The sequence below is a fragment of the Marmota monax genome, unplaced genomic scaffold (assembly GCF_021218885.2).
Source record: "Marmota monax isolate L192 unplaced genomic scaffold, Marmota_monax_Labrador192_F-V1.1 WCK01_AAM20220418_F8-fsc00107, whole genome shotgun sequence".
NCBI classification, from domain to species: domain Eukaryota; kingdom Metazoa; phylum Chordata; class Mammalia; order Rodentia; family Sciuridae; genus Marmota; species Marmota monax.
Window position 1 is genome coordinate 3,634,179 of NW_026693761.1, and position 24,050 is coordinate 3,658,228.

The 24,050-nt window shown below is 39.0% G+C and overlaps 1 protein-coding gene across 4 annotated transcripts in view; it reads right to left on the reverse strand.

Annotated features, from left to right (window-relative positions):
- The window catches only part of Elmo1 (engulfment and cell motility 1), a 553,589-nt gene that overhangs the window by 108,074 nt on the left and 421,465 nt on the right, over positions 1-24,050 (reverse strand). The window lies entirely within an intron of this gene.

A 24,050-nucleotide genomic window follows, 5' to 3' on the forward strand; every position in this document is an offset into this window, starting at 1 on the left:
CCTCCCATCATCTGAAGAGCTAAACAAGGCTGAAGAATTCAGGGGTGCTGTCTAGTCTCATTTTAAGTTTTGATCTGAACTACTCAGTGTGTTCTTCATTTTGTTCAGGAATCTTCCTGTTTCCCTAGCTGATTCACTCTTCGGATGACCATGCCATGGCGTCTGCTCCACTCACAAACCTCCAGGGTCCCTTCCTCCCTTCTCATTTGTCATCACGTAACTTTGATTCTTTTTCACTAAGAAACTAAAACCGATCACAAGGGAACTTCTCTAATCAGGCAGTGAATGAGAGCTGAGACTGCTCGAACCATGGGCACAGATGACCTCCAAGAGGCCAAATGCGGCAATTTAAGATCTTCATTTCGCAAGAGCTCTTGGAACTGCCTCCTCTCACCGAGGCTTCCTTTTCATGGCGTCCATAGCACTGTGGTTTTGCTGTGGTTGTTTGCATCTTCCTACCTTCAGCATCTCCTTCTCAGTCTCCTTTGCTAGGTTTCGCTCAATCGTCTGACCTCTCGTGTGGCAGTGCTCTGGGGTTAGCCCTGGGTCCTCTTCTCTTCACTCACCCGCTAGGTGATTTGACCTAGAACCATCTATGTGTGGACACCTCCCAAATTGTACCTCTAATCCTGAACTCTTCCTTGGGCTCAGATTCATCTATTACACTGCTTTCTCAACATCTGCGTGTAGATGTCTATCCATCATCTCAAATCCAACAACTCCAAACTCAACTCTTTCTTCCTCTTGCCTTGCCTAAATTCTGCTCTTCCCAACTGTTCCTCATCTCCATTAATGGTGCCATCCAAACCTTGAGTCATACTCGACTTCATTCTCTCCCACCCAGCTCTCCAGCTATCATACCCTGTTAGTACATCCTATCAGCTCTACCTTTAAGAAGCTTCACAATGTAACCCCTTCTCATCATCTATAATCCTTCCACCTTGGTCTGAACCATCATTCATTTCTTGCCTGATCTGTGGCAGTAGCCTCTTCGTCGGCTTCATTTCGTCCTCACTACCCCGCGGTCACAGTGATCCAGAGATCTCTGGTCCTTAAAACCTTCCAGTGGTTCCCTTTCTCACTCAAAATGAAAACAAGAGTTCTTACCATTCTTACAAGGCCCTGCAAAATCTGGCCCATGGTTAGGTATCTGACCCACTTCCCAATCGCTTTATTGGAATCTTGGTTCACTGCCCCCCAGGCACAATGACTCCCTTCATTTAAAGTTCTTTACTTATTAATTTTGTTTGAACTTTTGCCTTGCTTTTGTGGAAAAACCAAACAAACAAACCACATTATGCTTGCTCCCACCTCAAGCCCTTTTCAAACATGTTCTTCTTTAAGGAACACTCTTCTCCCATTAGATTTCTATAGCTCCTTTCTCATAGTTCAAGTTATCACCTCCCCCAGAGAAACCATTCATAAGCTTTCTGTTTCAAAAAGAAACTTCTTTATTTTTCCCATGACAGTATTTCTACCTGACATGACATCTATCCAACTAGCTCCATAAAAAAATTGCTGACATCTTAAGTTTAAAAAAAAATCAAGAAATTGAAATTGGCTCCTTAAAAAGGCAGTTTGGAGATTTTTTTTTTTTTTGGACTAGAAAAGACTTTGATGAAGATCAATACTTATTCAATGCCTGGTTATAGATTAGTGATAATCCATGAACAATTTGAGACCAGTTTACAGCAAGAACGAGAGCTTGGGTAAGAAGGCAAGTAATTCACAGCTTCCTTCTTCTAGAAAGTCTTACCAGAAAAAGGAGATGCATTAACTTAACTCTGCTTGATCACATGCTTGATTTGCAATTGGTGTAAGCTCCTTATCCTGTTACAGGTCAGCCACAAAGGGCTTGCTGATCAGCATTTTGAGTAACATTGATGTAGCTTATCTAGCTCTGTCTTCCCTGCAATTCTTTTCCTATGGTTTTGAAAACTGTTTTTAAATTTCTCAACATGGCTGGAGAGAAGTGTGAGAAAGCATGCTTTCTTGACTTCAACACACACATACACATATGATATATATGTCATGAACGTTTTGGAATACATGTATTGAGGATGTGAATGAAGGGTGATGAGAAAAAGCAGATACGAAAAAAGAAATAGATTTTCTGTTGAAAAGTCTGTTTTCCAATGTGCACAGCCTGTTAATGATTTGATGATAAATCAGGCAGGTTAGAACAAAAGGGTACTTTCTGCTACTGTAAGCTTCCTTCAGGTCAAGGATTCAGTTTGTCCCTTTTTTTTTTTTTTTTATTTTTCTTGTAGGAGTATGCTACATGACATATCATTTACTTTACAGATTTTTACCATGAACCAAGTACTGGGGGACATAGCGCTTGTGTCCAAGACAGATAGAGATGCTGTCTTTGTGGACATTATATCCTGTGGGAGGAAAGACAAAATTGTTTTGAAATAACATCTCTATATTTTTAGAATGATATTAAACAGTATTAGTGACCACACAGCATGTGCACATTACATGATATGGAAATTAGAGAATTTCAACCCATCAAGTGACTTCAAGATTAGCGAGAACGATGACCAAAAGTAAAATAAAGTATTATTGTTGCAATATCCTTTTCAGTATCACACACAAACAATTTTTTTTTCTGAAAACATCACCATTGGTCCCAGGGAAATATACAACTGCTCAAAAAAATCTTTTCTTCATCGTTTGATGATATCTATAATCCCTTTTTTTAGAAACACAAAGAATTACCTTTCAGGTTTTTTCCCCCTCTGAACAACCCAAAATTGAAATGTCTTAATTGAAAAATATTAACATAATGCTTCCATAGAATTTAAGCTAAAATACTCTTTGTCCTTCTGCCCCACGGAACAATTCTCTCTGCTCTGACCTTTGTTGCAGGCTGGCAGGACTGTAGTATTCTGCTGAAGCCAGTTTCTAATTTCAACTACCTGCTTTACTTAGCAGAGAGGCAAAAAAAAAAAAAAAAAAAAAAATCCTGACTCAGCAGGAAAAGCTTTCATACCTCAAAAAATGTGTCACTTAATTAAATTAGGCTTCCTAAATGGAAATGATCTTCTAATCTATACTTACAAACATGCTTCTCTTTGGCGGAATGCTTTTGAAATTTTTCCTAAAATAGCCACATTGTACTGGATAATTTGAAGCCGTGGCTGAGGGAAGTTTCCATCTGTAGCTGGCCTGCAGCCCTTAGAGAGGGTTCCAGGCAGACCAGGGTGTCCTCCATGTACATCTTGGGATCTGTGAAGGGCCAAGCTGCTTGCACTACAATCAGAGAGAAGGTTTACAAAAATATGGATTCTTGGGTCTCATCCCTGGGACTGGATCCAGAAATGAAGGTCTGAGTGTAAAGCTGGGGAATCTGAAGTTTAACTAGAGAGCAAGTAGAAGCCACTAAAAATTTTGAGGTAGGGCATCATAACAGCAGATGGACATTAAAAAGAAGTACAGGAGATGAAGTAGAGTGGGAGCCAAACCCCAAAAGAAGAGTGTATTTAGAAAATTTTGTAGTGACCCAGGGTAGGTGATCAGAGCCAGATGAAAGGTGTGGGGAGAAGGCAAAATGCATACTCAGGGCACTTTTTAGGAGGCAGAACTTAAAAGAACTTGGTGACTAATTGGACATGGTAGGTGTTGAATAAACAGGAGGAGTTGAAATGCCTTCCACGCTCTGGCTTGATTTAAGGGAATGAACGTGAACTCCGGGGAGGAAAAGAAGCAAGGAAAAACAAATGAGAATCTAAACCTGATAATCTCGTTAGGTGCTTTGAAGTCCTTCCTTCTGCAAAAAAAAAAAAAGCACGATAGCTTAGCATTGTCTGCAGTTAGAGCTAAGGAGCAAAGATCTGAAATAAAAGCTTTGGGTAGGTGTGTGACTCACAAAGAGCAGGATCAAAACTCTCTGTTCTACATCTACACAAGTATTAGAGAAAATTGGGAAAGTGAGAAGAGATGTATTTTAAAGAAGGTTCAGCCCACCATTGCATCTAATAGTGAAATAATGGGAACAAGATTGGTTAAGATGCTGATCCACTTATGTACTCGTATGTGACATAGCAATTAAGAGTGGCACCTTCAAACTGCATGACTTCATGTCAAAACAGGTAAGAGAAGGGCCACAGAATAGTTGAGACTGAGTAACATTCCCCCTATCTACATAGAAAAATGTTTGAGAGCCTACAGAACAAAGTGTCAGTAGTGTTTTTCTTTGGGTGGATGGATTAGCGACATTTTTCCTTTTGTAATACACACATTTAAACATTTTTGCCCATAGCTTGAATTGATTCAATATAAAAGATGCATTTTAATAGGAAAAAAAAACATTATTCAAGTTTCACAGTGTTGATCTGTCATGGATACATTTGATATTCAATGTCCCTTCAATTAGTGATGCAGAATACCTGCCCCAGGATCTTGACAGAGTCTACTCTGAATTGAAGGAGGAAAAGCTTCTGCATCTGAGAGTGATACTAGTGAGTGATACCCTAAAGAAGCTACCCTTGTGTCCTGCCTGTGGGTCTTGAGTTACGTTCTTGATTACAGAAAAAATATAAACCTGACTGGCTAATTTCACCTTCTCCTCACCCTGAAATGTCCCAGAGTCATGCTTTAGTACCACATCTATGATTGACAAAAAGTTCTATGAAAGCCCATCTCTCGATACTCTGAAAATGAATCTCATATTTATACTCTCTGCCTTGTAGTAGAGTCATTTGTGTTTGTTCGTTATATACCCTATTAAACTACAAGCTCCTGGAAGGTAGAATTTATGTCTGATTAGGGTTTGTATTCCCTGCAGTGCCAATAGTTTGCATACATTCGGTATTCAATGTTCATAAGGAGAATTATTGATGTTTCTTATATAAGACCCAATGGAATAGGTTATATTTAGAATTTAATGCTAACCATTTCTTCCCTTAAGAATGGAGAACCTTTCTTTATAACTAATCAAAATTATGTAAGCCATCATTTTCTTTTTTTTTCTTTTTTTGTCTTTTTACCTGGGCTTTAAGGAAATGGAAAACTATATTTTAAATCCTCCATCTTACTATCTACAACATCCTGCAGTTTCAAAAACACATTTGCTTCCTTCCCTCTTGCCATGGGTCTTGAGCTTTCACTTGAATGAACCTGTGGACAGACAGAACTATATGGGAGTTTCCACAAAGTCATTTTGAAAGTCAATGGGATGAACACTTAGAGAGCTTAGTCATGAGTACTAATCTGACAATTAAAACAAGATTAAACGTGAATTTAAAATAAAGTGACTTTCCATCGTGGATATAGAGGTTCCTTCTGCAGGCTTAACGGTGACCCCTTGTCCTTTCCTAGCCCCAGAACTTTCACATCCTTGAATGGGTTCTGGCCATTTGGCGAGTCCTGGAATACTTCTGTCTCAGGGCTTTTAGGACATTTCTTTGCCTGAAACAGTCTTTCCTGAGCTCTCCTCAGCATTCAGGTTTCTTCCCCGGGCCCTTCCTGCCCATTCTCCCCACATGAGTGCCCTCCTGAGGGTCCCTCTCTGTACCCCACCCTTCTTTACTTCTCCAGGGCACCAGCACCCACTGGTTGCTTCTCTGGGACCTCCCTGAGGACAGGCACCTTGTCTTTCTTCTTCACAGCTAATTCCCTATAGCTAGGAAAAGGGCTTGGCCTATAAGGGGCACTGAATGAAGATTTGCTTCATCACAGAATGAATGAATGCTTTACACACTCCCCCACTAAGTCACAGAGAGAAAATTTGGTCTTTCTCAGCATGGCCAAAAGGGAAGTGAGAGAGGTCTTGGGGTCTGGGGGCGGGGAGTGAGGGAAACTCAGCAGGGGGTGTGGCTGAGAAGTCCCACATGGTTTCCACTAGAGCCACACTTTCCTGTGTTCTTTATACATGGTTCCCCTCTGTTTCATAGAAAGGTGTGGCAGCTAAAATAAAATGTGAAAAAACAATGATCAACACGATGATATGCCTGCAAAAGAGCCCTCTCTCTAGTCAGCACTAAAAACTGGACTCTAGCTTCTATTAAAAACCCAATCCTGATCATTATATGTTGCAGTCCATAAAGATGATAGTGGAAAGGTACAAATGGGACCCAGATCCACTCAAAACACTGTTTCCTCTGCATCACCTAGCAGATTGTTAACACTGCTTGGGAGCAGCAGGTTTGCCTGTATGTTATGGTCTTAATTGGAAGCATGCCTATCTCTTCACACAAGGATACACACACCAGATACAAGGCTTGCATTCTGATGTCTTGATTGCCCCAGACTGCCTGTGTTAGTATTTCATATTTTTTCCTTCCTTACAGAATGTCTTCAAAGCAAAACTCTGAAGGAAAAATGAATACACTTCATTTATTTTTAAACTCTGCCAAATCATCACAGGCAGGCAATAGAAAAGAAAAGAAGAAAGTGCGTGGTGTAATAGAGCTATATTTTTTCTGTAGCTGCTTCATTAATTCTCAGGACCTCTGGCTGCCTTCCTTTCAGAATGCAACTCCATTCAAATCTTACATTATCTCGCCTTCTTCCAGCCGTTCGTTATTGCACAAGTCATGCTACCATGGCATTCTGCCAACATGAGTTTTAATGTCGGTTTTATACCACCTAACTGTACACCTTGGAAACCATTTGTGAGATGGGAATTAGACCTGATTCTAGCTCGAAAGTTATCTATATTTGGAATCCTTTGTATAGCATCAAACATCAAGACCACGGACTTTTAAATGGAATCTTGAAAAGTTGGTCTATATATACTGGTCTCCAAGTAATGCTATTTCACATGACAAGGACACTCCTACCTGAGGCAGAATCAGCAATGGCAAGAAGCTGCCAGTCTGTGATTTCACAACACAAAGTCTATTTCCTTGCTCATTCAATAATACTGACAAACCTAATTTCTCAAACTTTACATGTAAATGATAAATGATTGGGGCAATGTGTTGATATCAATATGAACAGCCTCCTCCTTCCTGCATGTATGACTAACATCTATGAATTGAATTAATGTGCCATTTGACAGTTTTGAACATAATGTTGAAAAGAGATCACGGAAGATGACAGAGTAATAATGAAAGAGGAACTTTGACCATAAAACAAATTATTCTATAAAAAGGACCAGAATAGAAACCTAGTTAGAATTAGGACGAGTTTTATTTAAGAGACCCATTAGCCATCTGGAAAACATGATAAGCAGCGTGTTGATTAAATCAGCAGACTGTTTCAAATGGGGCTGGCTGGTTGGCAACCGGCAAGAAAATCCAAGGTGTAGAGGATGTTTAGAAATGTGCATAGAAATAATAAAGCATCCATGTCCTGGGGTAACTTGCTTGTTTGAAATCTACACTTGTGTACATTGTCAGAAGCATAAAGTAGCAGCCAGTGTTTCCACAAGTTTTTATTGTAGGGAATTAATAGAAGCTAATGTACAAGAGCCTCCTTATATATTACCTTTGTTTTCTACAACACTCAGGAATATATAATTTAGGTAGATAGAAAAATTCAATATTTCCATGATATGGGCTTCTAGCTAAAAAAGATGACATACTTCTAAGCCACCCTCCTGAGGTGGATCCCATGATATGTCATATTAACAATCCCCCCAATTAACTCAGGCTGGCCTCAGTTCTCAGCCCTGGCTTGGGGTAGGCCATTTTAGGACTTTCCTAAACTGCCACTAGGGGGAGTGTTGGCTAAACTTTGTGCTTCTGGGAAAAGGAGGTGCTGCTTCCAGAAGCTCAGACTCTTCAGTGAAGGACAGAGAGACAAAAAGAGGGAGAGAAGTCATGGTCCCTGGGTGAGTAAAACCAAGAGGCACGTCTGGCAGAATTTCGAGTACTTGGCAATGAACAGCTGACTGGTTTATTAGGGGTTAATGATAAAAGACTCATAACCAAAGACCTCAAGTTCTGGAAAGAGAACCTGTCCCAGCTGATATCTCCCCTCTCTGACTCTCAGCCATAATCCTTCCAGGGAAATGGAAAGCACACAAACTACCCAGGGAATATCAAGATCTTTGGGCACCTTCACTCTTGATATGATATGCACACATACTTTTTTGTGTGTGTACTTTTCCTGGTGGTGTAACCCTTTCATTGTTTTTATATTGAACTTTCTCTTTCTGTATTAGTAATTTTTCTGTCCATTTGCAAAACTATTACAATTTAATTGAATCATATTTGGAAGATGTACAAAAATACAAAGAAGTTAAAAACCACTTGTGATTTGTACGCTCCAAGTGTTAACATGGCGGTATGGAGTTTTTCAGAATTATTTTCCAAGTTTATAATTGCATGTTTTTTTCTAGATGAAATCATTATATTTGTCCTATGTTTCACCACTAACATTAAAATCATCAGCACACTCGCATGATAATAGTCTTCTTAAATACATATCTCTTAAAATACCAATGTTTATCTGAATTTCTGATTTTTCTTAGCATGGACTCCTTGTTTTGGAACCAAGTGTCAAAGATTGGAGAAACTTTTAAGTTCTTGATACCAACTGCCATTATTTAGGAAAGTACTAATCCGTACTTCAAACAGCAAAGTGTGAGACTTTGCTTTATTAGTAATTTATATATTTTGTCCCAAACTCTGAACATTCACCAGTAGTCTATGGTTATTTTTCTCTGTGCAGTGGTCTGTGTGTGAGTACTAACTGAGCTCTGTCAAGCATCCTGGCATGCTAACACCCATCAAGCCATTAATAAAAGTAGTTCTTGGGTTCACACTTATGGGTTGAATTATTTCCTTATTTTCTAGTTTACCTAAGTTTTTTTTTTTTTTTTATCATTGTTGTTTTGTGTTTTTTTGGTGTTGAGAATTGAACTCAGGAGTGCTTAATTACTGATCCAAATGCCCAGCCCTTTTTATATTTTTATTTAGAGACACAGTGTTGATGAGTTGCTTAGGGCCTCACTAAGTTGCAGAGGCTGCTTTTGAACTCATGACTCTCCCGCCTCAGTCTCCTGAGCTGCTGGGATTACAGGGGTGGGCCACCGCACCCAGCTCCCATAAATTTTGACCTGCCATGTTTCAATGTCATTGTTTTCTAGATAGTCTTTTTTTATTATTATTTGTTTTGTAGTTGTGGATGGACACCATGCTTTTATTTTTATTTGTTTATTTTTATATGGTGCTAAGGATCAAACCCAGTGTCTCACACGTGCAAGGCAAGTGCTCCATCACCAAGCTACAGCCCCAGCCATGGATAGTCCTTTTTTTTTTTTTCCAAGTGTTTATTTTTTAGTTGTGGTTAGACACAATACCTTTATTTTATTCATTTATTTTTTTATGTGGTGCTGAGGATCGAACCCAGGGCCTTACACATGCAAGGCAAGTGCTCACTGCTGAGCCACATAGATAGTCTTTAATAGTAGTTTTTACTTCTTCTTTGATTCAATAGTTATTTAAGAGTCTGTTGTTTTCAGAATCTATGGAGATCTTTAGGCATATAGGAGATACATTTTTTTTTCCAGTACCAATGACTGATCTGAGGGCCTTGTACATGGTTGGCAAATGCTCTACGGTGATCCCTTTTATAAAAGTTGTATGGATATTGAGGTATACTCTCAATGAAAGGTACCAACTCAATATGAACCTGTTAGTAGACTCTTACTAATTATTTAAGTATTCTATATGTTATTTATTTATTTTTACTGTACGCAGTATTGAACACAGGGGTGCTCTATCACTGAGCCCTGATTCCCTGTGCCTTTTAATTTTTTATGTTGAGATGGAATCTCACAAAGTTGCCAAGGCTGGCCTCCAACCTGCAATCCCTCTGCCTCAGCTTTCCAAGTTGCAGGGATTACAGGCTTGTGCTATCATGCCCAGCTATATATTTTTAACATAATATGGTGATAATGTAATATGTCATCATGATTATATTTTTGTCCTTTTCTTCTTGCATTTCTAGCTTCCCCCATATTTTGATGATACTGGGTTAAGAATAAAGATTCATGATTGTTATTTTTCTCATATCTTGAACTTTTAATCTCTAAAATGACTCTGTCACATTTAAAGCATTTTAGCTTTGTGATGTCCCTATCACCATTCCTACTTTCTGCTCTTTTCATTTGTGTGCTATAATTTTTTAAAATTTTTTTCTACCATTGAAGTTGTTGTTTTGAGTGGAATATGATTGTATATTTTTAGCTTCAATTTGAGATCTTTGTCATCTCACAAGAAGTTTAACTCAGTGTGATTATGGCCCAGTGTGTTGTTTTTATCCTTGACATTTCCTCTTTAGTTCTATACTGTAAGTTGGTGCACATCAGAATCAACTGAAGAACAGTAAGTGGTGGTGGTTTATTTGTATACTATGTGGTGTGTGTGTGTGTTTTTTTAAACACACATTTCTTAAGCTTCACTACACTTGTGGTTTAGAAACTGGGGTAATTCTGGATCAGGTCTATCAATTTTTAAAAGATTCAATATGTGAGTCTGATGTGCAGCAAAGGATGAGAACACTGCTTTAAATATTTCCAAACTCTTCATTATATTTCTTTCATAACTGAAGTCACGAGTTAAAAGAGCTCCATTAGCAAAATTCTTCATTCACTTCCCTATTGTCAATAATATTTTGCAGGATTTTGTTTTCTTATTAATAGTCTAGAATTTTTTTTAAGAATTCACACTGTTAGTTGACTCTTACTAATTATTTAAGTATTCTATATATTATTTATTTATTTTTACTCTATGCAGTATTTAACACAGTATTGAGCACAGTGCTCTATCACTGCGTCCTGACAATTAAAAAGTTATTATAGAAGTTGATACAGTCTGATAGTAAAATTTAGTGCAGAAGAACATTGTTTGGATCATACATGTCTACTAAAGGTCCCCCGTGGTAAAGGCTCAGTCCCCAGTTCATGGTGCTATTGGGATGTATGGAATCTTTTCAAGCTGAGGCCTAGTGGAAGATCTTCAGGTCATTGGGAGCGTGTCCTTGAAAGGTATGATAATGGACCCTCACCTTTATTTTTTCTTTGTTGCTTCCTTCCAAAGAAGTGAGTGGCTATGCTTTGTCATGCCCTCCCTGCCATAATGTGCTGCCTTGCTACAGGTCCAAAAGCAACAAAGCTGACTGTCCATGGAGAGAAACCTCCAACACTGTGAGCCAAACTAATAATCCTCTTAATAAACTGATTATCTTAAGGTATTTGTCATAGTGATGGAAGTTGACTAACACAATTCTCATACTAAAAATTAAAGTCCTCTCTGGATTCCCTAGGCTCATTCTTCAACAGCCACCCTTACAAACACACAAATACATTCATACACTTAAAATAAATATACAATACACACAGAGGTCACATTTGGTATATTGTTCTACAGCCTTCTTTGTTCAACAAAATATTTCTTGGCAATTTTTCCATGTCAAATATACATAGATGCACTTCATTCTATGCAATAAATTCATATTATTACAATATATTTATCCAGATACCACCATATAGCAGACATGATAACATGGAATAACCAAGTAAGTATGGAGCATGGAGCTTCCAAACATGGCTACAGAACAGTGTCTTTGGACTTAATCCACTTGAGGTTGATTTAACTAGATGATATTGTTTTCTCCCCTGTAGGTTTTCACTGTTTTTTGAAATCCCTGACTGCAAAATCAGGATCTGTCCTGAGCACTTAATATGTACCTGATAACAGTTTTGTTGAATCAATGAATACTGATAAGAATTCATAATGACCACACTTTTACTACTCTTACGAAATAAGAGTTAAATAGTTTACTGTTTTCTATTCTCCTCGATGTAGGAACAAAAACCAAAATCTGAGTCAATTAGGTATTTGTTTGTGCAAAGTCAGAGATGGTCACTCCATCTGGAATTCCTGTTCACCCAGAACCCTGCTCAGTGGAATCAGGTAGAGATGGAGATCATTCAGAAGAACCTGATGCTCAGTGTAAGGCTCTCTAAGTGAAGAGATATCAGGGGAGAGACCAGGAGCCTCTGGTGACCAATAGGGCTGGACACCAGAATGGATACACCATTCTCATTGGTCTTACCAAGGAGATGGTGAAGCCATGTTTATGCATCATTTCAATGGTAGGGGAGCTTGAAAAGGACCATCTGAGAGGTCTTTTCTAGCAAAGAATTTAAGGTCTAAAAATATTGAGTATCCCCAGACTCTATGAGGGCATGGTAATTATCTACAAGTACTTAGCAGGCCTAGCACCAAAGTGAAACATGTACATTGTAGAGGTGTGAGAAAGTCTTGGCAGGTAGAGGTAATTAAATTAAATTAAGAAAAATGGCATTGCAACTGGGGATCCAGGGAAATCTCCCTTTGAGAGAGGTCTATTAAACAAGGGTCCCAAAGCGTACACTTAAGCCATTAAACTGGGCCAGTTATTTGAGGACATAAGAGGTCATTTTAATAGGGATATATGGTGATGGGAAGGGCAGAGACAGCTGGTTTAATTAGTTACATTTTTTCTATTGTTTTGGAAGAGTTGTAAACATCGAGCTTCCATTTCTTGGAGTCCAGCGATTAGAAAAACATTACCAAGAGATCTAAGCCTAGCATTATTTGCCCACCAAATTTGCTCTTTGAAATGTGTTTGGTCAGCTGTGCTTGGCCTCTGTGACTAGCTATATTTGTTCAAAGGCTAATTACCTCGAAGGGTAAAAAGATCAGTGAGTTAATCCATAATCTCGAGTGACTGATCAAATCTAACAGCCAAGTGATGCTGGAGCAGATTCCCCCCTTTTCTTTTAAAGGATTAATAAGGGATGCTCACAATTCTCAAATATTAGCCTTTCCAAGAATAAGACTGGATAAAACAAGAGAAAAGACAATCAGAGATTTTTAAACCCCCCCCAACATTTATACAGTCATTTTGCAAATAAAACTTCTAGAATCTCAGGGAAGTATGCAAGCCATCCTTGTTGGGTCACGCAGGGGTCTGGTATAGATTTAGGCAGAGTTGGCTTTTTGGTTTCCCAATAGTTGCAATGAAGGCTTCTTTGTGAGCACAGACTGTGCCAAGCACTAAGTGTTTTACATGTTATTAACTTACTTGGTGCTCACAAAATTCTAATAAGACAGGTATTGTGCTTCAATTTTGTGAATGAGGCCATTTAAGTCCAAGGTCACATGTCAGCGACTGAAATTTAAACCCAAGAGCTCTGGCTCCAGTCTTGATCTTGACTGCCCATAGGGGAAGAAGAGAGGCTAGGTAGGGGTCCGATATAACTTGTCCTGGTGGACACTGTCATGAAGTAGTTTTAAAACATAGAGCTATAGTAAACATAAAGATGATCGGGTTTTGGAAAATCCACTAAAAGAACCTATGCTTTTGAGTGCACTGTATTAGGCTGCTCGAGCTGCTGTAACAAAAACAGAATGGCACGAATAACAGAAAATCACTGCCTTGTGATTCTGGAGGCCAGGGGTCTGAGATCAAAGTGTTCATCAGGGTTGGTTCCTTTTCAGGGCTATGAGGAAGAATCTGTTCAGGCCTTTCCCCTTGGCAGATAGATGGCCATTTTTTTCTCTATGTCTCTTCACATTATCCCTTCAAGAATGCCTGTCTCTCCAACCAAATTTTCTTTCTTTTCTTTTATAAAAACATCAGTCATATTGAAGTACGACCCATCTAATAACCTCATTTTTTACTTCATTTCCAAAAAAGATCACCTTCTAAAGCAGGGCCTCTTAGCATATTTATTTATTTATTTTTGGGGTGAGACACAACTCAACCCATAACATGCACCAAGATCACCAAGGAAGATTAAACATCCAATTGGTTAATATAACCCACAGTCAGGGTAGCCCTAGCACAGTGCAGGTTCCCTCCAGCTCTGCAAGTATATCCTGGAAGGCCAGCCTTCCACCTCCCAAAGGGCACTGCTGTTCTTTCTTCTCCTAGCTAGATGATAGAAGGGCCAAGTTTTGAGGATTTCTCTGATCTTCATGACTGAGCCCAGAAGTTAAGAAACTAGTCTTTGACAGTGTCTCGTGAGGTACTGGGTTCAATCCTCAGCACCACATAAAATGAATAAATAAAGTTATTGTGTCCATCTACAACTTTAAAAAATCTATAAAAAATTTTAAAAAGTCAACTATTAATCATACCATTATCCTTCCCTGAAACAAAAATATATACCTACTAAAATTTAATTAAAAATATATATTCTGTGAACAGAGGCTCTAACAAAAAATTTCTTCTTGATTTTGATCAATAGTACAACTGTTAGTATGAATTGATTAAAATATAAATACATGACATATTTTGATAAATTATTATTAAACCAAAAGAAGATCTCACTGGGCAGGTATCCCTTAATAAGATTGGGATCTATGTATGGATCCTTATTTAAAGAATCCACCACAGATCCTTTGTTTGGCTCTCAGAGAAGGTTTACCTACTTTGGGAAACAAATACCTTAGTAAGGTTGGGAGGTGAGAGGGGGGTCTTTCTTTGGACAAGGGGAAAATGCATGGCTGGCAACAGTCATTGGGAAAGCCCCAGGTAGAAGAGTGTCAGTTTTAATGTGCTTGTGGAAGCTGGAGATGGATTACTTTAAAACTATCCACACCTGCCTTTCCAGTGAATAGTCTCAGGTTGAATGCTACTTATCTAGTGCATTAGCTACCACTTAACATACAGGTGGTGTTGAAATGGAGTTGTTAGACATCAGTAAAACCATGGACTTGGGAAAAAGATGCACTTGGATTTGAAATTCACTCTGCCACTTACTAGGTGGATAATAAGGTAACATTCTAGGTGTCTATTTCCTTATCTGCAAAAGGGGATATAGTGCCTTTTGATATTGCTTTTAATACTATAGAAACTCTTAGGAAAAGGATGGGGACTGAAAATTGGAGTGTTCTTGATTAGAGACCTTCATCCTTTGAATATAACATGCATTCTCATAAACCTGGTTTCTTAACAGACTACCTCATGTGGTAATTTAAAAATAATTAAAAACATAATTTAGGAAATTGCACTAACAATGTATTTGAATATGCAAAGTGCCTAGCACACTACACAATTCTTATAACTATCAGTATATGCATTTCCAAGTTAGGTCTGACCTTGAAGCAAGTGATGGGGAGTCAGCTTATGAAAGACATTATTAGGATGCCAGAGAAAGACGACTTGCCACACACAGTTGGTCAGGTTATTATATTTAGTTTCAGTGCTCAAATTCAGGAACAAGAGAATTTTATGTATATTATCATTCATACCTCTACCCATGGAATAGCAGTTCTAGATTGCCATAATTGCAAATTCTTTCTTCCTTGACAATTCTAACTGTTCAGAACCCTTTTGTAAACTGGAAAAAAATTTGGTTCATCCAGGCCTGATCTTGTAGGTTGCTATATAGAACTAGGGTAATGTATAGCTATAGCTCCTCAGTTAGCTGTTGTGGTTAAACTTCTCCTAGGTATTCAGAGGGCAGGAAGTTAGAGGGCAAGGACAGTTATTGGCCAGTTTGTTTTCATCAATTAATTTCAGGTTGTTTTCAAGCAAGGGCCCTGTTTTTTTTTTTTTTAAAGTGGGTAGTTTTTCTTCACTTTAAAGGACATGAAAACGAATGCCTAAGTATGCACACAATTGATTTAGTGAATATACAAATAAATGTGGTTTCTTGGAACATTTTCTTATTATAGCCTCCATATTCTGGGAAATTCCAACATTGAGGCTAATGATTGCATAAATAACACGCAGACTAACTCATAGATGTTCACAACCTGTAATCCCAAGGCTTAGAATAGTAACTGATGTATAAGGCATTCACAAAATATTGTTGAAGAAATCAAGAGAGCAAGGAAATGTGAATTTTGTCCCTTGTTAGAAGTGGCATGTTAGCGAGTCAATTTTTCTGAATCTCTGTTTCTTCCCCTGTTTTAGGGTAATTGTGGGGTCCAGTTATAAGGCCACAGATAGTCATCACCAGTGGACCAAGTCATCTCCAGAAGAAATCTATTTGCCATCTCAGGACTCACGATTTCAAGTTGTTCTAGGATGCTATGGATTTATACTAATTAGATGCCCAGATGTAACATAGAAGGAAATCACCTTTTTTCCCTGTCTTGACAGAATGTAAAATTCAGGGATGAGACGTAAGTGGACAATGGAGGGGTGGGTGGGGGGAAGCCAACAAGAAAGGGGTGGACATCTGCATACACAGGAATTAAAATGTACATGTTTTTCAAAGCTTTTATCAGGCCTTCACAAAGAAGAAAGGCTAGATCAAGTGTAGAATGGCTAAGGCTTGGTTATACAGAAAGATTTATGGGCCCTCTGCAGACTCCAAGAACGTCTTGTGACGCACAAATGCAAAAGCCACCAATTATTTACAGCAGGTCATACCCTTTCAGAATGCCACAGGCAGCTGCCTAGAAGCACGATTGTCTGATCTTGACTGGCTTCCAAAATCAGGAAGGCATACATCACTACCCTGAAGCTTCTGGTACTCTGGCTCCAGAAACAGGTTTCCAATAATTCCTCCTCAAAAAATGAAGGTTGGGTCGTTGAAAATATTAGATTTGGAATGATAAGAATAATATTTTGTTTGACAATCCACAAAGCATATGTGATCACGTGGGCTCCCTAAACATTTCTATGTAAGTATAGATATTATCAATATTTCATCTATGAGGAAGAAGTATTGAAGATTAGAGAGTCAATATGGCGAATCTCAACTTTTACTTGGTGGCTAAAACTGGGACTTGACCACAGGCTCCTGACTATAAGTGTAGTGTCTCTTTTATTTGGATGGCCTTCAGTGCTAGGAGGGTCAGGGCCATTGCTGAAGATGTTGGAAGTAGAATCTCATAGTGGGAGAGTCAAACTTGACATTTTGTGAGATCTGAAAAAAAAAGGCTCCTACCCAAGAATGTAGCCCATACCACTCTCCCCTCACATAGAAGCTTGTTGTTTGCTAAACACTCACACAGACACCATTCTCATTTTTTATTCTTTCTCGGCCCCATGATAAATGTAGTTTACCTCCATTTTTACAGGTGAGAAACTAAGGTTCAAAGAGATTCTGCAGTTCATCTACTCAGCTCTAAGAAAAGTTTAAAGGGAGGCAGAGGCTGATCATAGAGTGTTCTTTACAAAGCCCTTGGTGTTGACTCTGCAGAGTTGTTTGAGTCAGGCTCTTGGAATCAAGAATGAGTTTTTACAGCTGGGTGTGATGGCGCATGCCTGTAATCCCAGCAGCTCTGGAGGCTGAGGCAGGAGGATCGCAAGTTCAAAGCCAGCCTCAGAAGTTCAAAGCCAGCCTCAGGAGTTTAGCGAGGCCCTAAGTAACTCGGTGAGACCCTGTCTCTAAATAAAATAAAAAATAGGGCTGGGAATGTGGCTTAGTGGTTGAGTGTCCCCGAGTTCAATCCCTGGTACCCAAAAAGAGAATGAGTTTTTACACCTTGACTCCCATTATCCTCTAAAGCCAAATGGTGTGTGTGTCCTTGCTTCTATCATTATGGGTTCTAGAAGAGTGTGGATGGAACCCTTTACACTATGTCATCTTGGACTAGGAGCAGTACCAGTGTCATTGGCTTCCAAACCACTTCCTGCCTGATATCACTCTTTGTAATATGATTAAGCTTTTGAAATGAAGATTTCAAAATGTTGGCCCATTAGACAGGAGTGGGCTCCATTTTGCCTGCTGAGACCATGGCCTGGCTGACTCTAATTAGAACTGAGTTGCTCTGAGGGGTACTGCCTTGGTGTGCCAGTGTGAAGGCCCAAGTTCCATTAGCTGATGAGTGCTTTTTTCCAACCAGGCAAGAATTGCCCCAGATGCCATCTTAAATGTTGAGCTGCAAGAATTCCAACTGAGTCGGAATGAAACTTTATTTCATTATGCTTCAGGGTCTGGGAATGATGCCAATGAACAGCTCTCCTTGACAGGTCTCTCATCACTTACAGCTCAAAGGAAAAGAAAAGTGAGCTCCCCAAGTGCCAGGCTGCAGCCCTCTCTGTCAGATGGCAACACCTCCACAGAACAGCTGAGCAAGAGGATGGGTAAAGAGCTGCTACTGCTGCCTTATCACTGAAACACTGCATACTGATGATAATACCCTGCATGGTCCTTTTCAAGGTCTTGCACAAGGCACAGAGCTGAGGAAAGGACCTAGGAGCAGGATGAAAAACCAGTTTCAGCTGTAATCCAATTCTGCTATGTCAGCAGTGCCTGACTTCATGCTGTGTTAGGAAGGATTCTGAAGCCCTATCTGGATACACTGGAAAAGGTCCATAGGATCAGTTGAACATGTGCCCCAGTGGAGAGATGGCTACATTGTTCAGAAGTTTGACACATATTTGACATAGGAAGCCAACTCTTCTTTATTCATGTGAAGATCCAGAGCATAAAAGTTCAGTAACTTGCTAAATTAGAAACAATAAACCAAGGCCTTAATTTCTCAATTAATTCTCTGTCATCCATATGAATTCTGGAAGTTCCAGATTTCTAGAATATTGCAGTTTGCATGAAATAGACTAGCAAGTCAATAGATGTCAAAATCCCATAGTGATCCAAAGACATTATAATGATAACTTATATAATGTACAGATATCTCCCAGTGTCTCTGTACTCACTGAATTCCATAAGGACATCTTTCTCTTTATGATTGAGGGTATTGGTGTTTGGGTTGGCCAAATATCAGCATGTCAGAGTTAGATTAAACCTACCCATGGTTTAATCAAGTTGGTCTACCAGTGATGCCTTAGTGGGGAGGGGTTAAGTCATGCTGTGCAAATGAAGGAGTTGTGAAGAACCCACTTGATTGACTCCAATAAAATATCTCCAGTGTCTGGGCACAGGAGGCATTCTCCCTGGGGAGTCCATCCAACATGCAGGACATGGGGACCAATGGAACAATAGGCATCCCTGATATTATAGGTGAAAAAATTCTGTATAATGTAATACCATCTCTCAATGTTTTTAATAATTTCTAGAAGGAAAATTTAAGAGAACTGAGCTTGATTTCATTTCTAAAGAGATTGCTTACTTTTGAAGGCTGGTTTTACATGAAAAAATCTTTTGGGCAATAGATAAACAACATGCTGTCTGGTGCTGAAAGTAAAGATTTTAAGACCAGATATTTTCTTGCTTAAAAATTTGCAGAATTGAACAATATAAGGGTAAAGTAAATTGCCCCTTAGCCTTAATTTATACTTGTCTTCATGTTTGCAACAGAGATACCTTCTCAGTCGTGGTCTGCTCATTGTTAAAATTAAATCCATCCATGTTCCATGCTGAGTTGAGAAATGCTATGGTTAGCATGTGTCCCTCCTTCCAAAGTTCATGTGTTGGAAACTCAATCCCCCAATTCCAAATATCCATTTGGATGTGGTCCCTTTGGGAGGTAATTAGGTTAATGAGATGAGGTCCTAAAGGTGGGGCCTGACAAGAGTAGCGGCTTTATAAGAAGCAGAAGGGAGAATTGAGTTTACACCCTCTCTCATTCCTCAGCATGTCACACCTTCCACCACATTATAATGCGGCCAAGAGGTCCTTGCCAAATGCTAACACCTTGACATTGGACTTCCTGGCCTCCAGAACTGTGACAAATATATTTCTTTATAAATGATCCAGTCTTGGGTATTGTTGTAGCAGAAGAAAATGAACTAAGACAGAGACTTAGGCAGTGCCAAAATATTCGGGGACTGAAAAATGCCCTAGAAGGATGAAAGTTAACTTTCTGCCAAAGGAAAAGGCTCACCTTTTCATTTTTCAGGTCAAACACTGTAGTGGATAAATCAAAATTTAGCTATGTGTTGAGTTTGTCATGTGCAATGGTCAGAGCCAAGGGCAACATATTTATAAATACTAACACTTTATTTCTTTGTTACCAGAGCATTCTTCTAATGATGGAGGTAAAGGAGCAACTTGTGTAGTATCAGAGGAAAGTTCCTTGAAAGTCTAGCCCTACACTGTCCAGTGAAACAGCCCCTGAACATGGGGCTATGGAAGCCTCAAAACGTGGGCTACTGTGATTTTCTTGAATTTCACTTGAATTTCAAATTTCATTTAATTTTAGCTAACTCAAATTCAGAAATCGATATTCAATTCAGCTATTGGAAAACTTCTATGTGTGTGTGGAACAACTTACATATGTGAATCTACTTTTTTAACTATAAATTTTATGATGTCTAAATACAGATTTCCTGTGAAAATGCAGTATCCAAATCAAGCTGGGTTGTAAGTATGAAACACACGTCAGTTTTCAAAGACTGAACATGAAAAATTCAATGTAAATATTTTGTTAATAATTCTACAGCTATATGCTAAAATGATAGCATCTAAAACATAATGGGTTAAATTAAGTATATTATTAAAACAGCCATTTCTTTTTACTTTTTAAGGTGACTACTAAAAGTTTTAAGTAACTTGTACTATAGTTCCATTGGAATATATGCAATAATTTACATGAAATGTATTTTTGTATAATTATTAAAATTGTCTATTATACATATACATACATAGTGTAATACTAGAATGTACTTAACATTAGGCATACATAGTAAATGACCTAGGTTTTTAAAACCTGCTACTAAGACGTCTACAGATTCCTTTTCCATTTAGAAATGTGATCTTGCCTAAGTTCTCCAGTCTTCCATTTCTTTATTTGTTGAATGGGAAGTGTTGATGAGATCCATAGTTTTTCTTTTTCCTCATAGCAGGATAACCCCTTCCTTCTCATTTTTTACTAATACATCTTCGCTGTGAATGTCAGTTTATAAAACAGATGGAAGTGAAGATACTAGTTCAATTCACAACAGCCTAGCTAGGAAATCAACCTAGGTGCCCTTCAATAGATGAACAGATAAAGAAAATGTGGTATATATACATAATGGAATATTACTCCTCCATAAAAAAGAATGAAAATGTGGCATTTGCCAGCAAATGGATAGAACTGGAGACTATCATGCTAAGTGAAATGAGCCAATCCTAAAAAACAAAGACCGAATGTTCTCTCTGATATGTGGATGCTAACACACAATAAGAGGTGTAGGATTGGATTAGACAAAGGGGAATGAAGGAAAGGGATGGGGAATGGGAATAGGAAAGTCAGTAGAATGAATGGGACATAACTTTCCCATGTTCACAGATGAATACATGACCAGTGTAACTCATCATGTACAACCACAAGAATGGGATCCCAATTAAAATGTTATACTCCATGTATATAGAATACATCAAAATACACTCTATGGTCATGTATATCTAGAAAGAACAAATTTTTTCAAAAAGGAGTGGAGATGCTAGGGTTGAGTGGGGCTGGAAGATTCCCATGCCCATTCAGTTCCACAACACACTAGCAGCCATCCATTTTCTCTAGAAATCTAAGGAGTATGGTTTGAAAACCATTTCACCCAGTGATTTCCAAGATTAATCTTCTATGAGCCTTTGCTTGCTCCATCAATGTGTATTCCTGGTCACTATATAGAATCAATTTCTAATCTGAGCCTCACTCCTGCTCACAAGGTCTCCAGAAAGACTTAAAAATGGTAGCTCTGGTGATTCCTGCAGCACTATGGATCATGCACACCCCCAATTTGGCTGCCCCGTTGTTCTTGGTTCTTCAAAACCGTAGCCACTGCTCTGGCTACCTGGAAAATGGAAGCAGAGGGTAGATGTGGAACACTGGTACCTGTATGTGTCACCTCTCTCAGATGGCCCAGCAGGATTGATCTCCCTATGAAAATAGATCCAATTCATAATACCAATAAAGTAAACATCATGGAATGAAGTCATCTGTCATGTAACCAATGGGGTTAAGAATGTTGGTGATATTTTTTGCTTAGCTCAAACCTTTTTTCTTTAATGGAATTATTCATAATTCAACCATCCACTCCAGAATGCCTTTTTGTTTTTATTTTAATTATTGTGACAATTACTGAATTTAACTAAATGTGGCCTGACTTCACTACACAGACTGGTAAGCTGATGGAGAACTCTTCCCTATCTGCTCACTCTCCTCCCATCTACAAACATGCACTAAATAAATCTACATGAGTGAAACCCCAGATTCTTGCTAGTTCCTAGCTATACCAACGTAGGCAAGTTCATTGTTTGGAGACTCAATTCCTCATCTGTAAAATACCAAAATGTCCCGTTAGGGCCACCGTGAAAATCAAAGTGTTATTACCTCTACATATGAAATGTGTTGCACTGTGCCTCACACATAGAAAAAAACTCAAGGCAGATCAGCTGTCAACATTGTGATTGATTTTATTCCAATTGCTAGAAAAACTGGGAAATTTTATCATTCAAACTCTTGATACTTAATTTCAAATCATGGATTCAACAAATTTATATTTGCTGTGATGTAGATGGGGTAACCCTGATGTGCACTTGAAAAAATCTAAGGGAATTCATCTTCCTTTATCTTTACATTTGTCTTTTCAATATGTCCCACATCCTACAAATGCCAGGAGAAGGCAGTGGGAAGAAGCCTTTTCTTTGGGGAATGAAGAGAATATTTACAAGGGGGCAGTTCTTGTTCTGGCACACGAAAGAGAACTTTCAGTTCAAGTCCCAGTAATTCTAGTTTCATCAACCCTCCAAGCTCAGCAGTCAGAAAACCACATTTCAGAATAATTTCCAAGACATTTTTTTCCTTCCAGTGCTGAGGATCAAACCCAGGGCCTCACACATGCTAAGCAAGTTCTACTGTTAAGCTACACCCCCAGACTCAAGACTTCTTAATATGAGTAGTTACTGAGAATGCCCAGGACCTCATTCGGGTATCAATGTCATTGTCAAGTCCTGCAGTTGACTGAGGTGGGGCTATAGCATCATTTAGTGGACCCATTTGAAAAAAAAAAAAAGTTGATGATGAACTCCAGGGTATAATAATTCTTGGATATTCCCTCAGGACAGGGATCCTACTTTACTCTGAAATAGCTTGTCATCAAAGTATTAAGAGAATTCTGCAAAATACACTTTCTTGTGGGCAGGGAAGAGGTTTGTAGCTTTCACATTCTTAAAGAGTTCCACCATCCAAAAATAGATTATGAAATCCAGTTTTAGATTTTTTTTTTAAGAAACATTTTTACTGCTTCCATAAAAGGCTGGTTTCTTCTCTCATTCTTGCCAACAGGTGCCAGCACTTCAGTGTGAAGCGACCATACTGGGTGAGAGAAGAGGCCAAGAGAGGATGGAGAGTCACTTAAAACACATGCACTGGAAACCAGACTTCCTCAAAATCATGCATGCCGGGGGATGGATCACAGAACGAGAAGCTGCAGGGAGAGTTAACCTGCAGCAGATATCTCAGATCAGGTGCAATTCTCAATGTATGCAACCACCAGGAGCCTCTTGGGGCCAGAGGCCAACTCACATCTCCAGAAAGGTCATCAGCTAACAAACAGGTCACTGAACTGATCAGATGACAGGTATCCCCTAGTGCACCACTACCCTGTCAGGAAACTCGCCTTCTCCTCCTGCAGCATAAGCCCTGCTTCGTGAATGGTCACAGAGTGGAAGAGCTCTCTCCCAGACACCCATTGCCCTTGCCTGCCTTGAGTCTCAGGCAGGCGAAACATTCCTAGCTCTTTTGTTTTTTCACGAGTTCATCACAGATCCCCATTTGGGACACTGAAAATTCCATTCTAGAGCAATAAGAAGACCCAGAACACTCTATCAAAAGGACATTTTTAGAAAAGGACAAATCAGTAAGAATTCCTATCTATAATTATTTTACTTGCATTTCTTTATAAACCCCATGATAATGTTCTATCCTCTCTCCATTATTTGAACCCAAGTGGACTGTAGAACACACAAAAGTGTGCTATGACACTTTTTGCACATAGGTTAGGGAAATCACATTTTTATAAAAAGCAGTACCGATAAAGCCTCAATATCAGCAGGCAGACACAGAACAGATCTTCAGCAGAGACAGAAACCCAAGTTTGGTCCCCATGCTCTGCACCCAAGGCAAAGGCAATATACCTTTCCTCTCGTGTCTGGAAAGATTATAGCTTCCTCTAGAATCCTGCACTATTCTTTGGGTTCTGCCTTGCCATGTATATTTTTAAGTTTGCAGCTAGAAAGATCCCTAAAGGCAAAGAGT